General features: G+C 38.0%; 1 long non-coding RNA gene across 1 annotated transcript in view; it reads left to right on the plus strand.

Moving 5' to 3' along the window:
• The first annotated feature begins 3,248 nt into the window (after positions 1–3,248).
• The window catches only part of LOC140845251 (uncharacterized), a 29,411-nt gene continuing 8,069 nt past the window's right edge, over positions 3,249–24,590 (plus strand). Inside the window, exon 1 of the long non-coding RNA XR_012124060.1 lies at positions 3,249–3,440. This is a non-coding gene — a long non-coding RNA (uncharacterized lncRNA). The remainder of the gene's footprint in view (positions 3,441–24,590) is intronic.

Here is a 24,590-nt window from a genome sequence, read left to right on the forward strand (position 1 = left end):
TCAATCAAATTTATCTAATTTAAAGAACAGATAGAAAAGACTCAAGAAAAGTTAATAGACCCTCAGAGAGTTATAAGACATCAATTTTACCAACATATGCATAATGGGAGTCTCAGAGGGAAAGGAGAAACAGGCAGAGAGAACATGGGAGGAAATAATGCCCCACATATCCCAAATATGATGACAAATATCCAAGAGTTCAACAAATAATAAGACTAGAAGTGAACTTCCTTAACCTGATAAATGGTCTATGAAAAACCCATAGCTAACATTATATCATATTTCATCATAAAAGACAGAATGTTTTTCTCTTAAGGTCAGGATAAGATGTGGATGCTAAGTATCACTATTATTATTCAACATTGTATTGGATGTTCTAGGACATTGAACAATGAAAAAGAAAAGAAAGAAAGAAAAGGAAGTAAAGAAAGAAAGGAAAAGAGAAAAAAGGAAAAAAATGGAAGAGAGAAGAGGGGAGTGAACAGGAGAAGAGGAAAGGGAGAGAGGAAGGTTGGAAGGAATTTCATGTAGATTTGAAAGGAAGAAGTAAAACTTATTATTTTCAGATGACATTAACCTTTTGTATAGAGACACCTAACGAATCAACAAAAATTACTATACCTAACAAACAAGTTTAGTATGGTTACAAGATACACAATCAATATACCAAAATCTATTTTAAAATACTAGCAGAAAACAATCCAAAAATGAAGTGAGAATAATTTCATTCACAACAGTCAATTTGTGCTGGTCAATTGATTTTTGAAAAATGTGTAAAGAAATTTCAATAAGGAAAAGATAATATTTTCAACAAATGGGTCTGCAACAACTGGATATACATATGCAAAAAAATATGAACTTTGACTCTTATTTCACATCATACACAAAAATTAACTTAAAATGGATCCTAGACCTAAGTGGAAGACCTAAAACTGTAAAACTTCCAGGAGAAAATACAAAAGAAAATCTCTGTGGCCTTGGGTTAAGCAAGAGTATCTTAGTTCAGAGACCAAAAGCAGAAACCATAAAAAAGAATATGGATACGATATGAAGAATATGAAATAGCTTCATCAACAGTAAAACCTTTTCTTCTTTAAAAGACCCCAATGAAGAAGATGAAAAGACAAGCAACAGACTGACAGAGAATATTTGCATATCATATATCAGACACAGGGTTTGTGTCCAGGACATACAAAAACAAGTATGTTTACTCTCACCATTTCAATAACAGAGACTAATAAAAAAAGGAGGGCAAAAAGCACAATATGTTAACAGATACCTTACAATAAAAGATATATGAATGGTGGAAAAACACATGAAAAGATGCTCAACATCATGTAATTAGAGAAATTGCATGTCTAACCCACAATATGATGTCACCACAAATGGTTATAATAAAAAAAAGACTGACAATACCAGAAATTGCTGAATATGTGGAAAGACAGAACCTTCATACACTGTTGATGGGCATGGAAAATTGTACAACCACACTGGAAAAACAGTTTGGCATATTCCTCAAAAAATTAAACTTAAGTTTACCACACAACCCAGCAATTCCACTTTCAGGCATCTATCCAACAGAACTGAAAATAGTGTTCGCACAAAGGCTTGTAGCCATGTTCATAGCACCATTATTCATGATAGCCTCAAATTGGAGAGAAGCCAAATGTCTAGCAACTGGTGACTAGTATATAAAATGTAGTATAGTTATATAGTGGAATATTATTTAACAACAAAAAGGAAAGAATTACTTAGGCATGCTGCAACATGGATGAACCTTAAAAACACTATACCAAGTAAAAGACTATAGACACAAAAAACTGCATATTACAGACTCCATTTTTATAAATTTTTGCAGAGAAGATAGCTTTATGTATCAAGAAAACACATCAGTGGCTGCATGGGACTGGTGTGGGGAATAGGGATTAACTACACACAGGAAGGAAGGATTAACTATACAACGGGATAAATTTTTGGTGCAATAGAAGTATTCTAGAACTGGATTGTGGTGATGGTTGCACAACTCTCCAAATTCATTAAAAATCATTGAATTATACACTTAGGATGAGTGAATTTTGTGGTATGTAAGTTATTCCCCAATGAAGCTATTGAAAAAATAAATTGTGTATGAAATACTATACTAACTCTTTTTTCCTAAATATTTTCTCACAGCCTAGTTCAATAAGTAATCACTAACACTTCACCCTGCTTTTAGGAAAGCCAGGCTTGGAGAATAATAGTAAGGAAAAAAACCAAGCTGTTTAGTCCTAGACTCTTAATTTCTCCAAGAATAAGTAGACACTGAATTCTCTTGAGTAATAGAAGTTAGTGAGCTGGAAGAATGGAAGCAGATTGATTACAAAAGACTATTTTTCTTTCCTAAAGTGAACTTTCAAAGCTGGCATTTGTTACACAGCCATGCATTCCCTAAAAGTAGCTCATAGTCCACTCTGCTGAAATACTGAGCAATCGCCATGTTAGCAAACTTCTCCAACTTGTGATATGTGTAATGATATAATGCAAGTGATTATTTTTGCTTAGAGACCTTAAACTCTCTTATGATGAGCAAATAGCATTCTTAGACTTGAGTCACAATCTTTTACAAATTAATTACTTCACTTGCCTGCACAGTGATCATGTAACTGAAGGAAATGTGATTATTTTGTACCTATAGTAATTCAGAGTACAGTTGTGTGATCATGAATTTGAATCCCCAAGACAGAATCATCAAAGTCTCATCAGTAGCAAAAATTATAATGCAATCCTTGTCTTTTCCATGCATATTCTGTATTTGGCTGGAGATAAACTGTATTCTTCCAGCAATAAAATGATTGCTCAACAGGACAAATGTGATATTGTTTCCTTTTTATAAGCATGAAATTCCAGCCTCCAGGACTGTTTACTATATGCCAGCCTTCAGCATGTCCACAGCCAAGAGTGCTTGTGTAATAACTGTCCATGCCCAGTCACTTAGTGGTGACTTTGCTGATGACCTCATTAGAGGCATCCCATTTGGCCACAGGGTTGAGACTCTTGGCCAGTATGCAAGTGACAGAAAACACTTCTGTCATCATGAATTCATTTCTCTGATGCACAGATCTCATATTAGAGATCGGGTTGCCAAGAAGGTATTCAGTTGCACAACAAATTATTCTTCTGTGTTGCTGACCCATTTCTTCCCCAGGTGTTTTTGTGGTTGGCTATGGCTAAGTTTGGCAGAGAGGGCTCATTAGAATAATGCAGGGTACTTAGTCAAATTTTTAGCCTGATTTCCATCTAACTGATCACTTTCATAATCTGCTTATCTTGGCAGGTCATATTTATAGGAGCTGTTTCCAAAGAGGGAAGAGGCATATGAGGAAAAATAAGAATGAAAATGAACTGCATATGCTGTCATGTTGGATATTCTGCATTCCAAACTACTCAGGCTCACTTCATGGGTGAGTCAATTAATCTAAAACTCATCTGTAAAATGGGAATGTGTTGCTTTTTTTTTCTTATAGTAACTGTAAGCTATTATATGTGGAGCACTAAGCATAGGATCTAGCATATGGTAAATGCTTAATACATGTTGGCAATTATTAGTATTAATCTTTTCATATTTTGAATCCATGGTAACAAAATATTTTCAGTCAAATTATCTCCTCTAAACTTTAAAATCATATTAATAATGATAAAGGAATATGTTTTATATACTAAGGCTTTGAGCAGGACAGTCTACTAACTTTATAGATCATTTGAAATGTGCCTGCATGATGCTAAATCTCAAACTAGGAGAATGTGATTAATGTGCTGGCCATATGTATTTAGAAATTGGTGTGCCTACTTTAAGAATTGGCATTGTGAGTGTACAAAGCAAATTCTTCTTAAGTTTCAGTCTCTTCATCAGCAATGCTGGATTAATAGTGTCCGTCTTCTGATTATACCGACCAGCGCACAGACAATAACATCAGAAGACTAAATCTACCTCATAGCACACTTTTGGAGATGATCAAAAAGAAAAATGGCCTGAAGACAAAGGTCAGCATTCCAGCACATTTAAGATCAAACTTAAGCACAAGTAGTGACATCTTCTATAACAGCAGCAACGACAAAAATAGCAGCAATAAATGCATATATTTTATTTTCCTGCCTGGGTAAACTTCCTTCTTTGAGGTGCCAAGATAATTGGAAAATCTGCCTTGTTACTGCAGTGCTAAACTCCTCTAATTTAATTATTAATGTGGAGAGATTTACATCCTTCTTCTTGTTTTTTTGTCTTCTATTTGTCTCTTCTGTACTTTGCATTTTTCTCTGTATTCCCACCTTCTCTTAGATGAAGTGTTTGCAGTAATGTATTTTATTTCTTCTACTGGAATATTTGCTACATCTCTCTGGTTTTTTTTTATTAAGGTATCATTGATATACAATTTTATGAAAGACTCACATAACAATACTATGGTTACTATATTCCCTTCTATTATCACATCCCCACCACATACCCCATTACAATCCCTGTCTATCAGCGTAGAAGATGCTATAGAGTCATTACTTCTCTTCTCTATGCTATATTCTTTCCCTGTGATCCCACTGCATTACGTGTGTTAATCATTATGCCTCTTATTCCCCTTCTCCCTTCCCCCACCCCAGTCCCTTTCCCTTTGGTATCTGTTAGTCCATTCTTGGGTTCTGTGAGTCTGCTGCTATTCTATTTCTTCAGTTTTTGCTTTGTTAATGCTCTACAGATGAGTGAAAATTTGGTACTTGTTTTTCTCTGCCTGACTTATTTCACTGAGCATAATACCCTCTAATTCCATCCATGTTGTTGCAAATGGTAGGATTTGTTTTCTTCTTATGGCTGAATAATATTCCATTGTGTATATGTACTACCTCTTCTTTATCCATTCATCTACTGATGGACACTTAGGTTGCTTCCATGTCTTGGCTATTGTAAATAGTGCTGCGATAAACATAGGGGTCCACATGTCTTCAGGTAAATTCCTAGGAGTGGAATTCCTGGGTCAACTGGTATTTCTATTTTGAGTTTTTTGAGGAACCTCCATATTGCTTTCCACAGTGGTTGAACTAATTTATATTCCCACCGGCAGTGTAGGAGGGTTCCCCTTTCTCTACATCCTTGCCCGCATTTGTTGTTGTTTGTCTTTGGGATCTTGGCCATCCTAACCAGTGTGAGGTGATATCTCATTGTGGTTTTAATTTGCATTTCCCTGATGATTAGTGGTGTGGAGCATCTTTTCATGTGCCTGTTGGCATCTGAATTTCTTCTTTGGAGAAGTATCTGTTCAGGTCCTCTGACCATTTTTTAATCAGGTTATTTGCTTTTTTGGGTATGGAGGGTGTGAGTTCTTTATACATGTTAGATGTTAACCCCTTATCAGATATGTCATTTATAAATATATACTCCCAAACTGTAGGGTGCCTTTTTGTTCAACTGATGTTGTCCTTTGCTGTACAGAAGCTTTTTAGTTTAATGTAGTCCCATTTGGTCATTTTTGCTTTTGTTACCCTTGCCCAAGGAGTCATGTTCAGGAAAAAGTTGCTCATGTTTATATTCAACAGATTTTTGCCTATGTTTTCTTCTAAGAGTTTTATGGTTTCATGACTTACATTCAGGTCTTTGAACCATTTAGAGTTTACTTTTATGTATGAAATTAGCCAATAATCCAGTTTCATTATCTTACATGTAGCTGTCCAGTTTTGCCAACACCAGCTGTTGAAGAGGCTGTCATTTCCCCATTGTATATCCATGGCTCCTTTATCATATATTAATTGACCATATATGTGTGGGCTTATATCTGGATGCTCTATTCTATTCCATTGATTCTTGGGTCTATTCTTGTGCCAGTACCAAAATGTCTTGATTATTGTGGCTTTGTAATAGAGCATGAAGTCAGGGAGCATAATCCCCTGGCTTTATTCTTTCTTCTCAGGATTGCTTTAGCAATTCGGGGTCTTTTGTGGTTCCATATAAATTTTAGAACTCTTTGTTCTAGATCATTGAAGAATGCTGTTAGTATTTTCATAGGGGTCTGTAGATTGCATTAGGCAGGATGGCCATTTTGACAATATTAATTCTTCCTTTATTGGTGTCTTCTTTAATTTCTCTCTAGAGTGCCTTGTAGTTTTCAGGATATAGATCTTTCACCTCCTTGGTTTGGTTTACTCCTAAGTATTTTATTCTTTTTGATGAAATTGTAAATGAAATTGTTTTCTTGATTTCTCTTACTGCTGTTTCATCATTAGTATATAGGAATGCAACAGATTTCTGTGTATTAATTTTGTATCCTGCAACTTTGTTGAGTTCAGTTATTAGTTCTAATAGTTTTGGGGTGGATTCTTTAGGGTTTTTATGTACAATATCATGTCATCTGCAAACAGGGACAGTTTAACTTGTTCATTACCAATATGGATGTCTTTTATTTCTTTGTGTTTTCTAATTGCCATGTCTAGGACCTCCAGTAATATGTTGAATAAAAGTGGGGAGAGTGGGCATCCTTGTCTTGTTCTCAATCTTGAAGGAAAAGCTTTCAGCTTTTCACTGTTAAGTATGATGTTGGCTGTGGTTTTGTCATACATGGCCTTTATTATTTTGAGGTACTTTATCTTCATACCAATTTTGTTGAGAGTTTTTATCATAAATGAATGTTGAATTTTGTCAAATGCTTTTTCAGCCTCTATGAAGATGATCATGTGATTTTGGTCCTTTTTGTTGATGTAGTGTATGATGTTGATGGAATTTTCAAATATTGTACCATCTTTGCATCCCTGGGATAAATCCCACTGGATCATTATGTATTGTCGTTTTTATGTATTTTTGAATTCAGTTTGCTAATATTTTGTTGAGTATTTTTGCATCTATGTTCCTCAGGGATATTGGTCTGTAATTTTCTTTTATTGTGGTTTCTTTGCCTGATTTTGGTATTAGAGTGATTCTGGCTTTATAGAATGAATTTGGAAGTATCCATCCTCTTCTACTTTTTGGAAAACTTTAAGAAGAATGGGTATTAGGTTTTCTCTAAATGTCTGATAAAACTAAGTGGTGAAGCCATCTGGTCTAGGAGTTTTGTTCTTCTGAAATTTTTTGATTACCAATTCAATTTAATTGCTGCTAATTGGTCTTTTTAGATTTTCTGTTTCTTCCTGGGTCAGTTTGGAAGGTTGTATTTTTCTATAAAGTTGTCCATTTCTTCTATGTTATCCAATTTGTTAGCATATAGTTTTCCATAATGTTCTTTAATAAATCCTTGTATTTCTGTGGTATCAGTAGTGATTTTTCCTTTCTCATTTCTGATTCTGTGTATGTGTGCAGACTCTCTTGATAAGTCTGGTTAGGGGTTTATCTATTTTGTTTATATTCTCAAAGAACCAGCTCTTGGTTTTATTAATTCTTTCTATTGTTTTATTCCTCTCAATTCTAATTATTTCTTCTCTCATCTTTATTAACTCCCCCTTCTACTGACTTTGGGCCTCATTTGTTCTTTTTTTTCTAGTTTCATTAATTGTGAGTTAAGACTGTACATTTGGGATTGTTTTTCTTTCTTGAGATAGGCCTGGATTGCTATATACTTTCATTTTAGAACTGCTTTCACTGCATCCCGCAGAAGTTGGGGTGTTCAGCTGTTGTTTTCATTTGTTTCCATATAATGCTTGATGTCTGTTTTTTAAAATATTCATTTTATTATCATTAATCTACAATTACATGAAGAACATTATAGTTACTAGAATACCCCCTTCACCAAGTCCCCCCCGTCAAACTCCATTACAGTCACTGTCCATCATCGTAGTAAGATGCTGTAGACTCACTACTTGTCTTCTCTGTGTTGCACATCCCCTCCCTGTGCCCCCACACACATTATACATGCTAATCATAAGGCCCCCTTTCTTTTTCCCCTGCCCTTATTCCTCCCTCCCCATCCCTCCTTCCCAGTCCCTTTCCCTTTGGTAACCATAAGTCCATTCTTGGGTTCTGTGATTCTGCTGCTGTTTTGTTCCTTCAGTTTTTCTTTGTTCTTATACTCCACATATTAGTGAAATCATTTAGTACTTGTCTTTCTCTGCCTGGCTTATTTCAATGAGCATAATACCCTCTAGCTCCATCCATGTTGTTGCAAATAGTAGGATCTGTGTTTTTCTTATGGCTGAGTAATATTCCATTGTGTATATGTACCACATCTTCTTTATCCATTCATTTACTGAGGGACATTTAGGTTGCTTCCATATCTTGGCTATTGTAAATAGTTCCGTGATAAACATTGGGGTGTACCTGTCTTTTTCAAATTGGAGTGCTGCATTCTTAGGGAAAATTCCTAGAAGTAGAATTCATGGGTCAAATGGTATTTCTATTTTGAGCTTTTTGAGGAACCTCCATACTGTTTTCCACAATGCTTGAACTAATTTGCATTCCCACCAGCAGTGAAGGAGAGTTCCCCTTTCTCCGCAACCTCGCCAGCATTTGTTGTTGTTTGTCTTTTGGATGGTGGTGATCCTTACTGGTGTGAGGTGATATTTTATTGTGGTTTTAATTTGCATTTCTCTGATGACAAGTGATGTGGAGCATCTTTTAATGTGTCTGTTGGCCATCGGAATTTCTTCTTTGGAGAACTGTCTGTTCAACTCCACTGCCCATTTTTTAATTGGATTATTTGCTTTTTGTTTGTTGAGGTGCGTGAGCTCTTTATATATTTTGGATGTCAACCCTTTATCGGATCTGTTATTTATGTACATATTCTCCCATACTGTAGGATACCTTTTTGTTCTATTGATGGTGTCCTTTGCTGTACAGAAGCTTTTCAGTTTGACATAGTCTCACTTGTTCATTTTTGCTTTTGCTTCCCTTGCCCGGGGAGATATGTTCTTGAAGAAGTCAACAATGATTTTGTCCAAGAGATTTTTGCATATGTTTTTTTCCAAGAGTTTTATGTTTCATGACTTACATTCAGGTCTTTGATCCATTTCGAATTTACTTTTGTGTATGGGGTTAGACAGTGATCCAGTTTCATTCTCTTACATGTAGCTGTCCAGTTTTGCCAGCACCATCTGTTGAAGAGACTGTCATTTTGCCATTGTGTATCCATGGATCCTTTATCATATATTAATGGACCATATACATTTGGGTTAATGTCTGGGGTCTCTATTCTGTTCCACTTGTCTGTGGCTCTGTTCTTGTGCCAGTACCAAACTGTCTTGATTACTGTGGCTTTGTAGTAGAGCTTGAAGTTGGGGAGCGAGATACTCCCCACTTTATTCTTCCTTCTCAGGATTGCTTTGGCTATTCGGGGTCTTCGGTGTTTCCATATGAATTTTTGAACTATTTGTTCTAGTTCATTGAAGAATGTTGTTGGTAATTTGATAGGGATTTCATCGAATCTGTATATTGCTTTGGGCAGGATGGCCATTTTGATGATATTAATTCTTTCTAGCCAGGAGCATGGGATGAGTTTCCATTTGTTAGTGAAATCTTTAATTTCTCTTAAGAGTGTCTTGTAATTTTCAGGGTATAGGTCTTTCACGTCCTTGGTTAGGTTTATTCCTAGGTATTTTATTCTTTTTGATGCTATTGTGAATGGAATTGTTTTTCTGATTTCTCTTACTATTAGTGCATTGTTAGTGTATAGGCAAGTTACAGATTTCTGTGTGTTAATTTTGTATCCTGCAACTTTGCTGTATTTCGATATTAGTTCTAGTAGTTTTGCAGTGTAGTCTTTAGGGTTTTTTATGTACAATATCATGTCATCTGCAAACAGTGACAGTTTAACTTCTTCTTTACCAATTTGGATTCCTTGTATTTCTTTGTTTTGTCTAATTGCCATGGCTAGGACTTCCAGTACTATGTTGAAAAACAGTGGGGAGAGTGGGCATCCCGGTCTTGTTCCCGATCTCAGAGGAAAAGCTTTCAGCCTCTCACTGTTCAGTATGATGTTTGCTGTGGGTTTATATATATGGCCGTTATTATGTTGAGGTACTTGCCCTCTATGCCCATTTTGTTGAGAGTTTTCATCATGAATGGATGTTGATTTTGTCGAATGCTTTTTCAGCATCTATGGAGATGATCATGTGGTTTTGTCCTTTTTTTTGATGTGGTGAATGATGTTGATGAATATTCTAATGTTGTACCATCCTTGTATCCCTGGGATGATTCCCCCTTGGTCATGGTTTATGATCCTCTTGATGTATTTTTGAATTCGGTTTGCTAATATTTTGATGAGTATTTTTGCCTCTATGTTCATCAGAGATATTGGTCTGTAGTTTTCTTTATTGGTGGGGTCTTTGCCTGGTTTTGGTATTAGGGTGATGGTGGCTTCATAAAATGAGTTTGGGAGTATTCCCTCCTCTTCTATTTTTTGGAAAACTATAAGGAGAATGGGTATTATGTCTTCTCTGTATGTGTGATAAAATTCCACGGTAAATCCATCTGACTTGGGGATTTTGTTCTTGGGTTGTTTTTTGATTACCACTTCAATTTCATTGCTGGTAATTGGTTTGTTTAGATTTTCTGTTTCTTTCTGGGTCAGTCTTGGAAGGTTGTATTTTTCTAGGAAGTTCTCCATTTCTCCTAGGTTTTCCAGCTTCTTAGCATATAGGTTTTCATCGTATTCTCTAATAATTCTTTGTATTTCTGTGGGGTTCATTGTGATTTTTTCTTTCTTGTTTCTGATTCTGTTGATATGTGTTGATTCTCTTTTTCTCTTAATAAGTCTGGCTAGAGGCTTATCGATTTTGTTTATTTTCTCAAAGAAGCAGCTCTTGGTTTCATTGATTTTTATTATTGTTTTATTCCTCTCAATTTTATTCATTTCTTTTCTGATCTTTATTATGTCCCTCCGTCTGCTGACCTTAGCTCTCATTTGTTCTTCTTTTTCCAATTTCGATAATTGTGACATTAGACCATTCATTTGGGGTTGTTCTTCCTTCTTTAAATATGCCTGGATTGCTATATACTTTCCTCTTAAGACTGCTTTCACTGTGTCCCACAGAAGTTGGGGCTTTGTGTTGTTGTTGTCATTTGTTTCCATATATTGCTGGATCTCCATGTTGATTTGGTCATTGATCCAATGATTATTTAGGAGCATGTTGTTAAGCCTCCATGTGTTTGTGAACCTTTTTGTTTTCTTTGCACAATTTATTTCTAGTTTTATGCCTTTGTGGTCTGAAAAGTTGGTTGGTAGAATTTCAGTCTTTTGGAATTTACTGAGGCTCTTTTTGTGGACTATTATGTGGTCTATTCTGGAGAATGGTCCATGTGCACTTGAGAAGAATGTGTATCCTGTTGCTTTTGGATGTAGAGTTCTATAGATGTCTATTAGGTCCATCTGTTCTAGTGTGTTGTTCAGTGCCTCTGTGTCCTTACTTTTCTGTCTGGTGGATCTGTCCTTTGGAGTGAGTGCTGTGTTAAAGTCTCCCAAAATGAATGCATTGCATTCTATTTTCTCCTTTAATTCTGTTAGTATTTGTTTCAAATATATTGGTGCTCCTGTATTGGGCGCATATATGTTTATAATGGTTATATCCTCTTATTGGACTCAGCCCTTCATCATTATGTAATGTCCTTCTTTACCTCTTGTTACTTTCTTTAGTTTGAAGTCTATTTTGTCTGATACTAGCATTGCAACACCTGCTTTTTTCTCTCTGTTGTTCGCATGAAATATCTTTTTCCATTCCTTGACTTTTAATCTGTGCATGTCTTTGGGTTTGAGGTGAGTCTCTTGTAAGCAGCATATAGATGGGCCTTACTCTTTTATCCATTCTATTACTCTGTGTCTTTTGATTGGTGCATTCAGTCCATTTACATTTAGGGTGATTATTGAAAGATATGTAGTTATTGCCATTGCAGGCTTTAGATTTGTGGTTACCAGAGGTCCAAGGTTAGCTTGTTACTACCTTACTGTCTGACTTAACTCACTTATTGAGCTATTATAAACACAGTCTGATGATTATTTCTCTCCCTTCTTATTCCTCCTCCTCCATTCTTCATATGTTGGGTGTTTTGTTCTGTGCTCTTTTTCGGAGTGCTCCCATCTAGAGCAGTTCCTATAAGATACCCTGTAGAGGTGGTTTGTGAAAGGAAAATTCCCTCAACTTTTGCTTGTCTGGGAATTGTTTAGTCCCTCCTTCATATTTAAATGATAATTGTGCTGGGTACAGTATCCTTGGTTCATGGCCCTTCTGTTTCATTGCGTTAAATATATCATGCCATTCTCTTCTGACCTGTAAGGTTTCTGTTGAGAATTCTGATGATAGCCTGATGTATTTTCCTTTGTATGTGACCTTTTTTCTCTCTCTGGCTGCCTTTAGTACTCTGTCTTTGTCCTATGATCTTTTTGTGAAGATCATAATTTCATTTTGGTAGCAATTTTATTCTTACAGTGCATGTCCTCTAGTGATTAATTCTTTCACCTATCTTCCTTCTGAAAATGTTTTTATTTGTCTTCATGTTTGAGGGATATTTTCACTGAACATTGAGTTCTACAGTAGCAGAGTTTTTTTTTCAAACACTTAAAAGTTGTAATTTTACTGCTTTCTGATTGTCATCACTTTTTAAGACAAGTCTGTACATTCTCATTATGAAAACCATCTTTTTTTCTTTTAAATATCTTTTTCAATATTTTGATCCTTTTTATTTCTGAAAAACATCTATCATCATGCTACATTTTGTTTATTTATTTATTTTTAATTTAGGTTCATACAATAAAGTGCAGAAATCTTAGTTTACAGCTTGATGAGTTTTGATCTGTGTATATTTATATAATCATTACCCAGATCAAGAGTAGTTTTAAGATTTTCTCTGTCTTTTGTATTCAGTACTTTGACTATGATGCCCCTAGGTATGTTGGTTTTTATCCTGCTTGGATATCCTTAGCTTCTTGTATCTATAAGTTTATGGCTTTTTTTTAAACCAAATACAGGAAATTTTTGACTTTTCTTTCTTCACATATTATTTTTCTGCCCTATTTTCCCTTTCCTCTCTTTCTGGAACACCAATTACATTTAGACTACTTAATGTTACTCACAGGTTGTGGGTCTATATTTACTTGTTTTTTTTTTTCCAATTTGCTTATCTCTGATCTTCATATTGTAAAAGTTCTATTGCTCTATCTTTAAATTTAAGCATTTATTTCTGCATTTACAATCTGCTGTTAAACTCAGATTTAAACCTTGTTTAATTTTCAGATACTGTATTTTTAATTTAATAATTTCCATTATTTTGTAGACTCCATTTCTATGCCAATTTTGCCATCTGCATTCATTATGACCATCTTTTCTTTTAAGTCTTGATCACAATTATAATTATATCTGGATCATAACTGGATCTATTTCTATTAAATTCTTCTTGTCCATGATTATGAATAATGCTATCTTGCTTACTTATACATCTACTGTATTTTATATTCTTTTACTATTGTAATTTTTTGCTGTATATTATACAGTGTGGACAGTGTGTTGTATGGAGTCTGAATTGTATAATATTTCTTGAAAGGGCATAGAATTTTGTTTTTGTAGCCAGTTAAATTAATGGGGCTGTTTATGCTACTAGTATATTCTTATTGGGAGAATCTATTTTGTTTTGAATGTAATCCTGGAGTATGGCTCCTATTCAAGGGTGTGGCTGGTTAGTGAGCAAACTCTACTCTGATTGAACTAGAACTCCAATGTCTCTCAGCATTCTGTAACTTTTGGTATCATCTGACAGATCTCAGCCTGTCTGAGGCATATGATCTTTGCAAGCTTTTAGAGTTTTTTCTTATAGATACACCCTGCAGATGCATAGCACAGCCTTTGGCCAAGGACCCAAGGTTTATGCAGTGACCCTTTGTGTTTCTCCCCCTTCTTTAACCTCCTGCTCTGTAAATTCCAGCTGCCTCAGCAGTCTAGAACTCTGCTCAGACCATCTCAGCTCATTGATAATACTGCTTTGTTTACGCTCCACCTCCTTGCCACAGAAAGAATTTGTCTCCAGGCAGAAAACTGGGATATCTTGGAGCTTAGTGTGTGTGTTTCCTTCTCTCAAGGATCAAAGTTCTGTGCCACCTGTTTTTCAATTACTGAAAGCAATTGCCTCTTATATTTTGTCTAGCTTTAGAGTTTTTGGTGGGAGGGCAAATCTCCTACTTACTCTATCAAAGATGGAAGTACAAGTTCTATACCTTTCATATTCTGATTCCAGATTATCAAGGGTAAGCTTTAAATCTCAACAGAATTTATCCTGATGAGATAGGGCAGAAACATGGGACAAGCATCTTGATTAATTTTCCAACAAGCTGAGATATAAACAGTGAAGTAAGAACAGGAAGGATTGAATCTTATGAATAAGATTCCATTTTAAAAACCAGGAAGTTAGGAGGTAAAATTCTTAACATATTCTTTGGTAAACAGATATTACCTCAACCCACTTTGGGGACAGGGTGGGCAGTCTTGATTAATATGTTCCCAGAGGGAAGCTGCTATCCTGAAGAGGAACCGACCAATTTCTTGTGTTAATTTTTCAGAATTACCTGGAGGACTGATAATAGAGGAGAAGAGATATAATGTCTCTCACCAGAGATAAGCATTTTTAGATCAATTTATAGATCTATACGCCCTGGCCCTCTGTCACATTCCCAAAAATTACTAAAAGATGGAACTGCCAGCCTTTTTAGCATATTTCCTCTCTGAAGATGCTTGCAATTTCTTTTCTTTAAGTGTGTACCTTTAAATTAAGCTTTCTCACTGCTTAACTTAATTGTGTTTTGTCTCTCTGTACTTTTCCAGTGGTAAGAGTCTTTGTTTCTTTGCTATTTCATTCTATTTCCAAATCTTCAGTTAGTCTCTGGTTTACTCCTGATAAGTAGGGAGGGGCTGTTAAGAGCTCAGATTTGGGTCTGCAAGTTCCCATCACCTGGGTGACCTAGACTGAACTGCAGCTGTGTGATCTGCTCTTTAGTAGGTAGCCTGCCTGAAACTCTCCTTTCTTTGGGAAGTTCTCAGAACATAATCTCACTGAATCCTGGCTTCCACAGCTCCCCCATATCCTGGAGTGGTAGGGGCTAATTCCCACACCTTGCAGATCCAAGTGGACATGGTGACCCTGGCTTTAGGAGTTGGCAAGGGAATCTGTCCTGTGCTGAGAAGGAGTTCAGTGAACTTTCCCTCTTTCCCTCTGTACTTTCCTGTTCTCAGCCACCTGCAAAGCAGCTGCCATTCCCTGCTACTTGCTCTTTAATGAATTCCTTTCTTACCTACACTCATCAGATCTGCTTGAGAATTTTCTCATTCAGAGGCAAGAACCCTCCCCTGTCCAGGTTGAGGTTTCACCTCATTCTCATTGAGAGACCTCCCCAGATACAGCTGCCTGGCAACACTGACACCTTCCTCTCTGGGCCAATTCCTATTCATTTTGAGTGTGCTCAGGACAAAAGAGAAAAAGAAAATTAAATGCAGTATTTTTCGAAGAGAAAACAGTTGATAAGAGAAATCTATGAAATATTAAAATATCAAAGTCAAGTATTAACTATTTTTGCTCTGATTTTTTACATTCTTGTAGATAATTAAGAATTGACTGTTTTGTACTAAATATAATTTTATGTATCAGGCCTTTTATCAAATAACAATCTCTTTTTATGTTTGAAAACAGAACTTTGGTCAGAAGGCAGTTTCAAATGTCTGCTAACATAGTAAGCATCAAATAGATATTCTAACACTAATTCTATGGTCCTACAAGAAGGCTAGACATTGTATTGACAAGCATTAATAAGAATTTTGGATTACAAATTCAGTATTTATTGTAGGTTTCAGTTTACAGGCTTAGCAGTGGAATGTATTGGCTTTTTACAGGTTCCAATAAAGCTTGTATCCAGCTGTTCTGGTTAATTGTCTCCTTTAGAGTGTCTAAGAGACAGGATGCCAAAGCTTTAACCTCACATTTATTTTTGTATCTTGTCAAATACACTAAGTTGACTTTTAAACAAACCCAGTGTATCAGTATATTGAATCACATACATTAATATGTTTTTGTATCATCTGAATTGCAGATATGCTGGGTTTTACCTTTCAGCTCTCTTTTTGGTATGAGGCCTTTATATCCTCTCTTTCTTGGTTCATTTCTCATATATGCTTTTAGGTCAATTACAACTCTGCCTCACTGCCTGCCTTGTTCTCTGGCCAGCAAGATAAACACTGAACAGAGCCTTTTATCTTAGCAGGCCTCTGTAGGTACTTACTGCATCGGAATGACTTTTCTCTCTTCAGTGTGTTATTTATGAGATTTTTAAGTTATTCTTTTACTTTGGGTGTGAAACCCAAACTTTCTTATGCAATGTAGCAGCTGTGGCAATAAGTACAAATGGTTACCTGTCTTCCTGTGATTTCGTCTGTGGCATTTCCTTTGGCTAATTACTTTCAGCTGAGTTACTTTCTGGTACTAACATTATGAACTTGTGTTTGTAGGACTCTGGGACTGAGGACTACTTTAAACTCAGGCCTATTGAAGGGTGAGATACAACTGACTGGGGCAGAGGCGATTTATGGTGACAGTGACCATAGGCCCATTCACATTTGCATGCTCTTGCTTTACTTACAACATAACCGGTTGACCGTATTAGAATGCAGTTTGCCTTGTGGTGAATGTTCTTCTAGATGCCATTTCTCAGGATGTTCATCAACGAGTTCCCTCAGAATCATCCAGGGTATCTGAGCCACAACCAGACCTGTATTAACGGTTTAGGGCTGATGTCTTGGGACTTGCATTTTAAATATGTGGTTAGCATGCACAGAAAAGTTTCAAAACCGCTTTCTTGATTGGAGACATTTGAACATCCAAATTGGCAAAATATTGACTAATTATATCTGTGGTTTGATAAGGTCATATATCAGGAGACTTAGTGTTAAATTTTCATTTTGGAATTTTTCATATATACCTTTTGTGCTTATTGCAGTAAAGTTTTCAGTAGCCTGGACAAAAGATGTCTCCTCCAATGGGGTAGGACGATTGTCATTTCCTGTTTTGTCTCTTTTGTCAATTTCAATTAACAGTCACCCTGTTTCCAAACTTAATTCTTAATGGGATAAAGTCACCTTATGGTTCAAATCCTTTTTGGTTTATTATTGTAACTGTAGAAATCAATCATGGCATTGTCTCTCCCTGAACTGGAACTGACGTTGCCTTCTGGGAACCGTGACACTTCCTACAGACATGTTTGCTTGTGCTAAAACAATAAATGGAATTCTTCAGTGGTTGCTGATTCTCTGATATGACTAACCAAGAAACTGCTCCAGATACCTACCAGGCTCCACGCTGCTTCCTGGCTTATTTTCTAGATGGAGCAAGGCCAGAAGCCCAAATGGTGTACTCACCTTTTGACTGGTTTCACTGCCTCCACTCTTGCTTCCACACTCATTTCTCGACACAGAAGCCACGGGGATCCTTAAAAGCATGATTCCAATTATGTTACTCCCTTGTTCAGAATCCTCCAATGGTTTCCCATAGTGCATGCTCTGACGAGCTGCCCACGTACCCGTCCCAGGACTGAGGCACTAATTTCCCCAAATGCTGGGATGACTGGCAGCTGACACCTCTCAGCTGTGCCTCTCTTTAGGAATCACTCTCCTGAAGAGAGTTGCCTCATCAAGGCCACCCTCAGGGCAGCCTGCATCCACTGGGATTGGCACAGGAGCATAAAGCCTGCATTGTAGGGCCATTCTAGCTTTAGAGCTCCTGGCAGTGAAGGCTGCATCACAGTTCAGCTCTTCCCTGTGCCAAATCCTGTCTTTCATTTTTCTATAGATATGCCTGAGATGCCTTTCTAGAAACTTCCTGCCCACACGTTTCCACCTTGGAGTCTGTCCCAGGGAACTCAATCTATCACACTAATTGTCTCACAAAACAGCTTCAAAATCCTTCCCAGGAAGGCCCTGTGCAAACTGGGCCTGCCAGCCTCTACCTCCTCCCTCTCCATGTATTCCAGTACAGCCACCTTGGCTTTACTACTGATCGACAAACACTCTTAAGTTTGTTCCTGCCTTGTGGGTTATGCACTTTTCCCTGCCGAGAACAGAGTCCCTCCCCAGAGCTCTGCAGGACCTGCTGCCTCCTCTCTGTCTTGGCATAGAGACCTTCTCTGAGGATCCTTCCTAAAGGGGGGGCCCTGCACCCCCATCAGTTTCTATCCCCTTACCTTTACCGTAGGCGTTACTACGCAGCACTTCTCAGGCTGACATTTCATTATGCATTTCTTTCCTTTTCTTAGAATATAGTTGATATACAATATTATATTGGTTTCAGATGTATAACATAGTGACTTGATAATTATATACATTACTAAATGCTCACCACAGTAATTGTAATTACCCGCTGCTACCATACCAAGACATTACAATATTATTGCTTAAAATCTCTATGCTGTACTTCCATTCCTGTGACTAATTTATTTTCTAATCTGAGGTCTGTACCTCTTCATCCCCTTTACCTATTGCACCCATTTCCCCCTCATTCCCCTATGGTAACCAATATTTGTTTCTTGGGTTTCTCTTACTTGAAGGGAAGGTTTATGAGGCTGGTCTTGTTTATTGCTCAAGAGCAGGGCCTCACAGGTAGTAAACATTCAATAAATAATTGTGAATGCTTGGATGAATGAATACATGAATGTCTCCCAGTTGAGCCAACTCACTCACCAAAATAATATAACTGAGAATATGTATCTCTTTTGCTCTCTGCTTCTTAATCTTCATATCTAAAACAGATATTTTCACCTATCATATGAGCATTTCTTGGTGCCACCATTTGTTGGCTGTGTGACCTTAGGTAAGCTATTTTACCTCTCTGCCTCAGTTTCCGTATCCATAAAATGCAGATGACTGGGTTGTTGTAATGATGGAAGTGGTTAGAACAGTACATGAAATGTGGCAACTACTTTGAAAGTGTTAACTAGCTGTTTAAAAAATTATTATATCCCTTTATTTAAAATTAAAATTTATTTTAAATACTTAAAAATATTCTATCATAAATATGTTTACTTACTGGATTATTTTTTGTTTGAGCTTTATGTTCTTTCCAAGTGGCTTCACTATCATAAATAATGCTATCTAATAACATCCTTGGGCATGAATTTTTTTGAATATCTATAATTATTTCCTGGTACCAATGCCTGTAAGTCGAATTACAGCTATAATACTGCACACTTCTATTATTAGGTGGGTTATCTGCTGTAAGCAGCAGACTAAAGCAGTATAATGGCTCAAATACAACAAAAGCTAATTTCTTACTCAGGTTTTAGGTGGGTATGGCTGATTCGCTCATCTCTAGCCATGCTGAGCTCCACTAGGCTCGGGACATGGCCTCCAGGGTTATCCTGACAGTGTGCTTCAGGCCAGGGGAGGGAGAAACAAAGGATGAGGAAAACATATCCCTTAAGCTCTGTGGCACAGAAATGATGCTCCTCACAACTGCTCAATTTTCACTGGTGAGAATGAGTCACATGGCCTAACTTAGATGTTAGGGGAGATGGGAAATGACCCTGGCTAGCTTGTTACTCTATCTGGGTAAGGGGATGTGTGAATCACTGGCACCCTTGTAGATGTCTCAGCTATACCACATTTTTAACACTATAGCTAGAGCATGCCAAATAATCCTTGAGAATGATTGTATCCATGAACTTAATGAGTCAAAATTCATATTTTTCAAAGCAGAAAGAGTATAATTGAATAAATATTGGGTTTTATAATATTTTGAGGTGTTGCCCTTGCATTTGAGGCATATTCTTTCTCTAAGGATTCTGAACCAAAGTGAGAAATAAATCCAGGAGTCAAGTGGAGAGCCTAATACAATAAATCCAGTGGGTTTAATAAAGACTATACTTGCCTCTCTATTCCAAGCAGAGAGGGAGCTTTCAACTATCTTCCCATCTCACAGTCTGGATTGGAGGCTTGCTACTGGAAAGAGCTGTGTCTGAAGAGTGGGGTTTATAAGGGCACTTACCCTGATGGCTGTCCTTGCTGTACACATCAAGTCTCCCAGGGAAGCAGAAGCTGAAAAAGATGGGCTTCCAGGTCTTCCCAAGGAAGGTTAACCCTGACCCCTCATCCAGGTATATTTATTAGCAAGAATGAGGAGTGGCCAAAAAGAAAATGAACACTTTGAGGATAGGAGAGTTCCTGGAGTGAGAGCCGCCAGCTTGGGCCAGGTGTCCAAGTCACCAGTCAGATAAATCACTCTCCTTCCACTTGGAAGGACTTTTGAGAAGTAGAGAAGGAGTGGGTGTTTCCTTTCTAAGGCCTCTGAAGAAACAAAAGTTCCAAGCCTATGGGCAGAGATGAGGGTGGATTCCTGTTCTACACACACTAATCCTTCTGATAGGCACCAGTTTTCAAGAAGGAAAATGAAACAGAGAAGAAGGCAATGATACTGTCTGAAGATTCAGGGCCTATGGAAATAGGAGATCTCACTTTCTTAAGTTAATTATTGAGAACTTAGTCATATGGCCACACATCTCTAACAGGGAGACTGCATAACATAGCTTGGCATGGCGCTCAAAGCAAGATGGATTTTGATGGATACTTAGCTGTCTCCATTACACTAACCCAGATACCATCCTTCTTCCTATGGCATTGATTTATGAATTTATCTTCAGTAAACACTGCCTACTCCAGAGGGGGATACAGGGAGAAGAAACAGTATTTCTCTTTCTCTGAATCTCAGTTTCTGTGCTGCTTCTAGGCTGAGAATGAAGTAAACCAGAGGATGCTGTCGCTGCATTGTGGCTCCGTTTTACTTTCTGGAGTCAGAAATGGAAGGCTGTGTTTGAGAGGCCTGCTAGCACTCTGGTGTTTTTCTCTCCCTAAACGCAGATATATGTGGTTTAGAAATCTATTGCCTTGAGCCAGTCCCCTGACAGGTTGTGGCAGATTTGTTAGGTCTGAAAACTCTGAGAGGAACCGAGAGTGCACCTTGACGTAGTGCACCTTGACTCAAACTGCACTCTGACATCACGTACTGAGGGGTAATTAAGGTGGACTCCTTAGTCATTAAGAATTCTTCAAGAGCTGTGCTGCGTAGTCAATTACAACCAGGATTCTTGGCATAACTATGGAATCACTATGCAACTTTTAAACAGAAGTATGACCCTTCCTCTCAGGTAGCTTAATTCTGAGTTCAAATGAATGATCTTCCGGAGATGTGAAAAGACATCCATTTTGTACACTATCCAGTTCATAATCTGCTCTTACTGATGATCTCAAATAAGGTGATTTTGCTCCCACTTCCCTCTTCAAACTGGGGATAATAGCAATGGGTAATTTTATGTCCTTCAGCATTTTAGCCATTTACACAAAAGTCTCAAAAGATAAGATTTCATTTTAGGCAGATGACAACTGAATGATTTGCAAGCCTCAGGGCTCAAATTTAGTAGGATAGGCTGCAAATGTTGACAGTATTTTAAACTCTGACATAAACTTTTATCATTCCATTTGGAATGATTCCCCCCAAGCTTATTTCAAATATTTCTGCTCTGAAAATAAAATGTTTTATCTAGGAGTAAGATTACTTCCTAAATATAATTTCTTACAAAAATATAAATCTAAAACTCAGCACACTTGTCAACCCTCAAGAGTAATTGCTCTCAAACACGAAAAATTCCCACAGGCAGGTTGTCTTGGAATGTCTCCACTAAAACCTCATGTTTCACCAGTAAGGATGCACGCCATCTTATATCTGCCAGACAATAGTGGTGGTAAGCTTGTTCACAGGTACTGTTGGTAGAATGCTAGCTCTTAGCCAGCTCAGGCCTCAGTAACAGAATACCACAGACTGGGGACTTACATGATAGACATTTACTTCTTATAGTTGTGGAGGCTGGGAAGTCCCAGATCAAGGTTTCAGCAGATATGGTTCCTGGCGAGGGCCTCCTTTCTGGCTTTCAGATGCTTCCTTCCTACTGTGTCCTCAGGTGGTGGAGAAAGAGGGAGGAAGACAGTGAGAAAGCAAGTTCCTGGTGTCTCCTTATAAGGCCCTAATGCCATTGTGGGGATCCCACCCTCATGACCTCATCTACACCAAATTACCTTCCAAAGACCTCATCTTCACATATCATCACACTGGGGGTTAGGGCTTTGCTATATGAATTTGGGGAAGATACAAACATACATTTCTAAAAATGGGTTAACCACATCTTGTGTTGAGTCTTTGAGACTCTGAACCCAATCTAAAGGCATGAATCAGGCTAGAGGAAGAGTCAGGGCACAGGAAAGAATTGCAATCACATGAAGCCTCTGCCTCCCTTTAATTCTCAGAGCTGATTGCATTTCTCTAACATAAAAACCTCAAAAACGCTTCCATTTGTGGTTGTGCCTGACTTTGAGATCATGTGAAAACATCAGGGAGGAGTGTCCAAGGGGAAGAAGCAAACACTTGGAGTATGTCATGTCAAAAGATAGGATTCAGGGCGGAGCCAACATGGCGGTGTGAGTAGGACAGTGGGAATTTCCTCCCAAAAACATATATTTTTTGAAAATACAATAAATACAACTAATTCTAAAAGAGAGACCAGAAGACACGGGACAACAGCCAGACTACATCCACACATGCGAGAGCCCAGCGCCTGGTGAAAGGGGTAAGATACAAGCCCCGGCCCGGCGGGACCCGAGCACACCTCCCCCCAGCTCCCAGCAGGAGGTAGAGGGAGCCCAGGACTGCTAAACACGCAGCCCCAGCCACCTGCACCAGAGCGCAGACACAGTGCATGCGTGAAGGGCTGGAAACTAGGGAAACAGGGCAGCAAGACCTCTGAGTGGGTTCCGAAGTTGATGCCCCTGTGACAAAGAAAAGCGAGGGCTTTTTGAAAGTCTTAAAGGGACAGGGACATAACAGCTGGATGGATACAACACAGGTCACCGCCCAGTGGCTGGAAATTACAGGGAAAACCGGGTGCACTAATCCCCTGGGCAACAGCTCTGAGACCCCTCACGGAGGTACACAGCCAAACAGCCCCCCGGTCCATTACCCCTCCGGGCACTGCGAAAGCAGAGAAGCAGCCTAAGGCAGACCATGCCCTCAGAAAGGGAGATCCCTCCATATTGGCCGGGCAAGACACAAAGACTCAGTCTACACACAATTACCCAACACAAGGCACTAGGGGTCGCAGTTGTCCCAGTAAAGAAAGGCCAGTAGCAAGTGAAAAGTATGGCACTCCCAGCTGACAGTCAATAGCACCTGTCAACATGAAAAGGCAAAAAAATATGATCCAGACAAGACTAACCCAGACAGCTTCAGCATCTGCTACATCTTCCCCTGAGAAGGAACCTGGGGAGATAGATTTAACCAGACTTCCTGAGAAAGAATTAAAAACAAAAGTCATAACCATGCTGATGGACTTGCAGAGAAATATGCAAGAACTAAGGAAGGAGAATACAGAAATAAAACAAGCTCTGGAAGGACTTCAAAACAGAATGGACGAGATGCAAGAGACCATTAATGGACTAGGAAACAGAGAATAGGAACGCAGAGAAGCTGATGCAGAGAGATATAAAAGGATCTTCAGGAATGAAAGAATCCTAAGAGAGCTGAGTGACCAATCGAAATGGAACAATATCCGCATTATAGGGGTACCAGAAGAAGAAGAGAGAGAAAAGGGGATAGAAAGTGTCTTTGAAGAAATAATTGCCGAAAACTTCCCCAAACTAGGGGAAGAAATGGCCTCTCAGACCACAGAGGTACACAGAACTCCCATGACAAGGGATCCAGGGAGGGCAACACCAAGACACATAATAATTAAAATGAAAAAGATCAAAGACAAGGACAAAGTATTAAAGGCAGCCAGAGAGAAAAAAAAAGGTTACCTACAAAGGAAAACCCATCAGGCTATCATCAGACTTTTCAACAGAAACCCTATAGGCCAGAAGAGAATGGCATGATATACTTAATAAAATGAAACAGAAGGGCCTTGAACCAAGACTACTGTATACAGCACGAATATCATTTAAATATGAAGGAGGGATTAAACAATTCCCAGACAAGCAAAAGTTGAGGGAATTTTCCTCCCACAAACCACCTCTACAGGGCATCCTACAGGGACTGCTCTAGATGGGAACACTCCTAAAAAGAGCACAGAAAAAAACATCCAACATATGAAGAAGGGAGGAGGAGGAATAAGAAGGGAGAGAAATAAAGAATCATCAGACCGCATTTATAATAGCTCAACAAGTGAGTTAAGTTAGACAGTAAGATAGCAAAGAAGCTAACCCTGAACCTTTGGTAACCACAAACTTAAAGCCTGCAATGGCAATAAGTTCATACCTCTCAATAATCACACTAAATGTAAATGGACTGAATGCACCAATCAAAGACACAGAGTAATAGAATGGATAAAAAAGCAAGATCTATCCATATGCTGCTTACAAAGGACTCACTTTAAACCCAAAGACATACACAGACTTAAAGTCAAGGGATGGAAAAAGATATTTCATGCAAACAACAGAGAGAAGAAAGCAGGTGTTGCAATTCTGGTATCAGACAAAACAGACTTCAAAATAAAGAAAGTAACAAAAGACAAAGAAGGACATTACATAATGATAAAAGGCTCAGTCCGACAAGAGGATATAGCCATTATAAATATATATGCACCCAATAC

Source organism: Manis javanica, chromosome 2, assembly GCF_040802235.1.
Source record: "Manis javanica isolate MJ-LG chromosome 2, MJ_LKY, whole genome shotgun sequence".
NCBI lineage: Eukaryota > Metazoa > Chordata > Mammalia > Pholidota > Manidae > Manis > Manis javanica.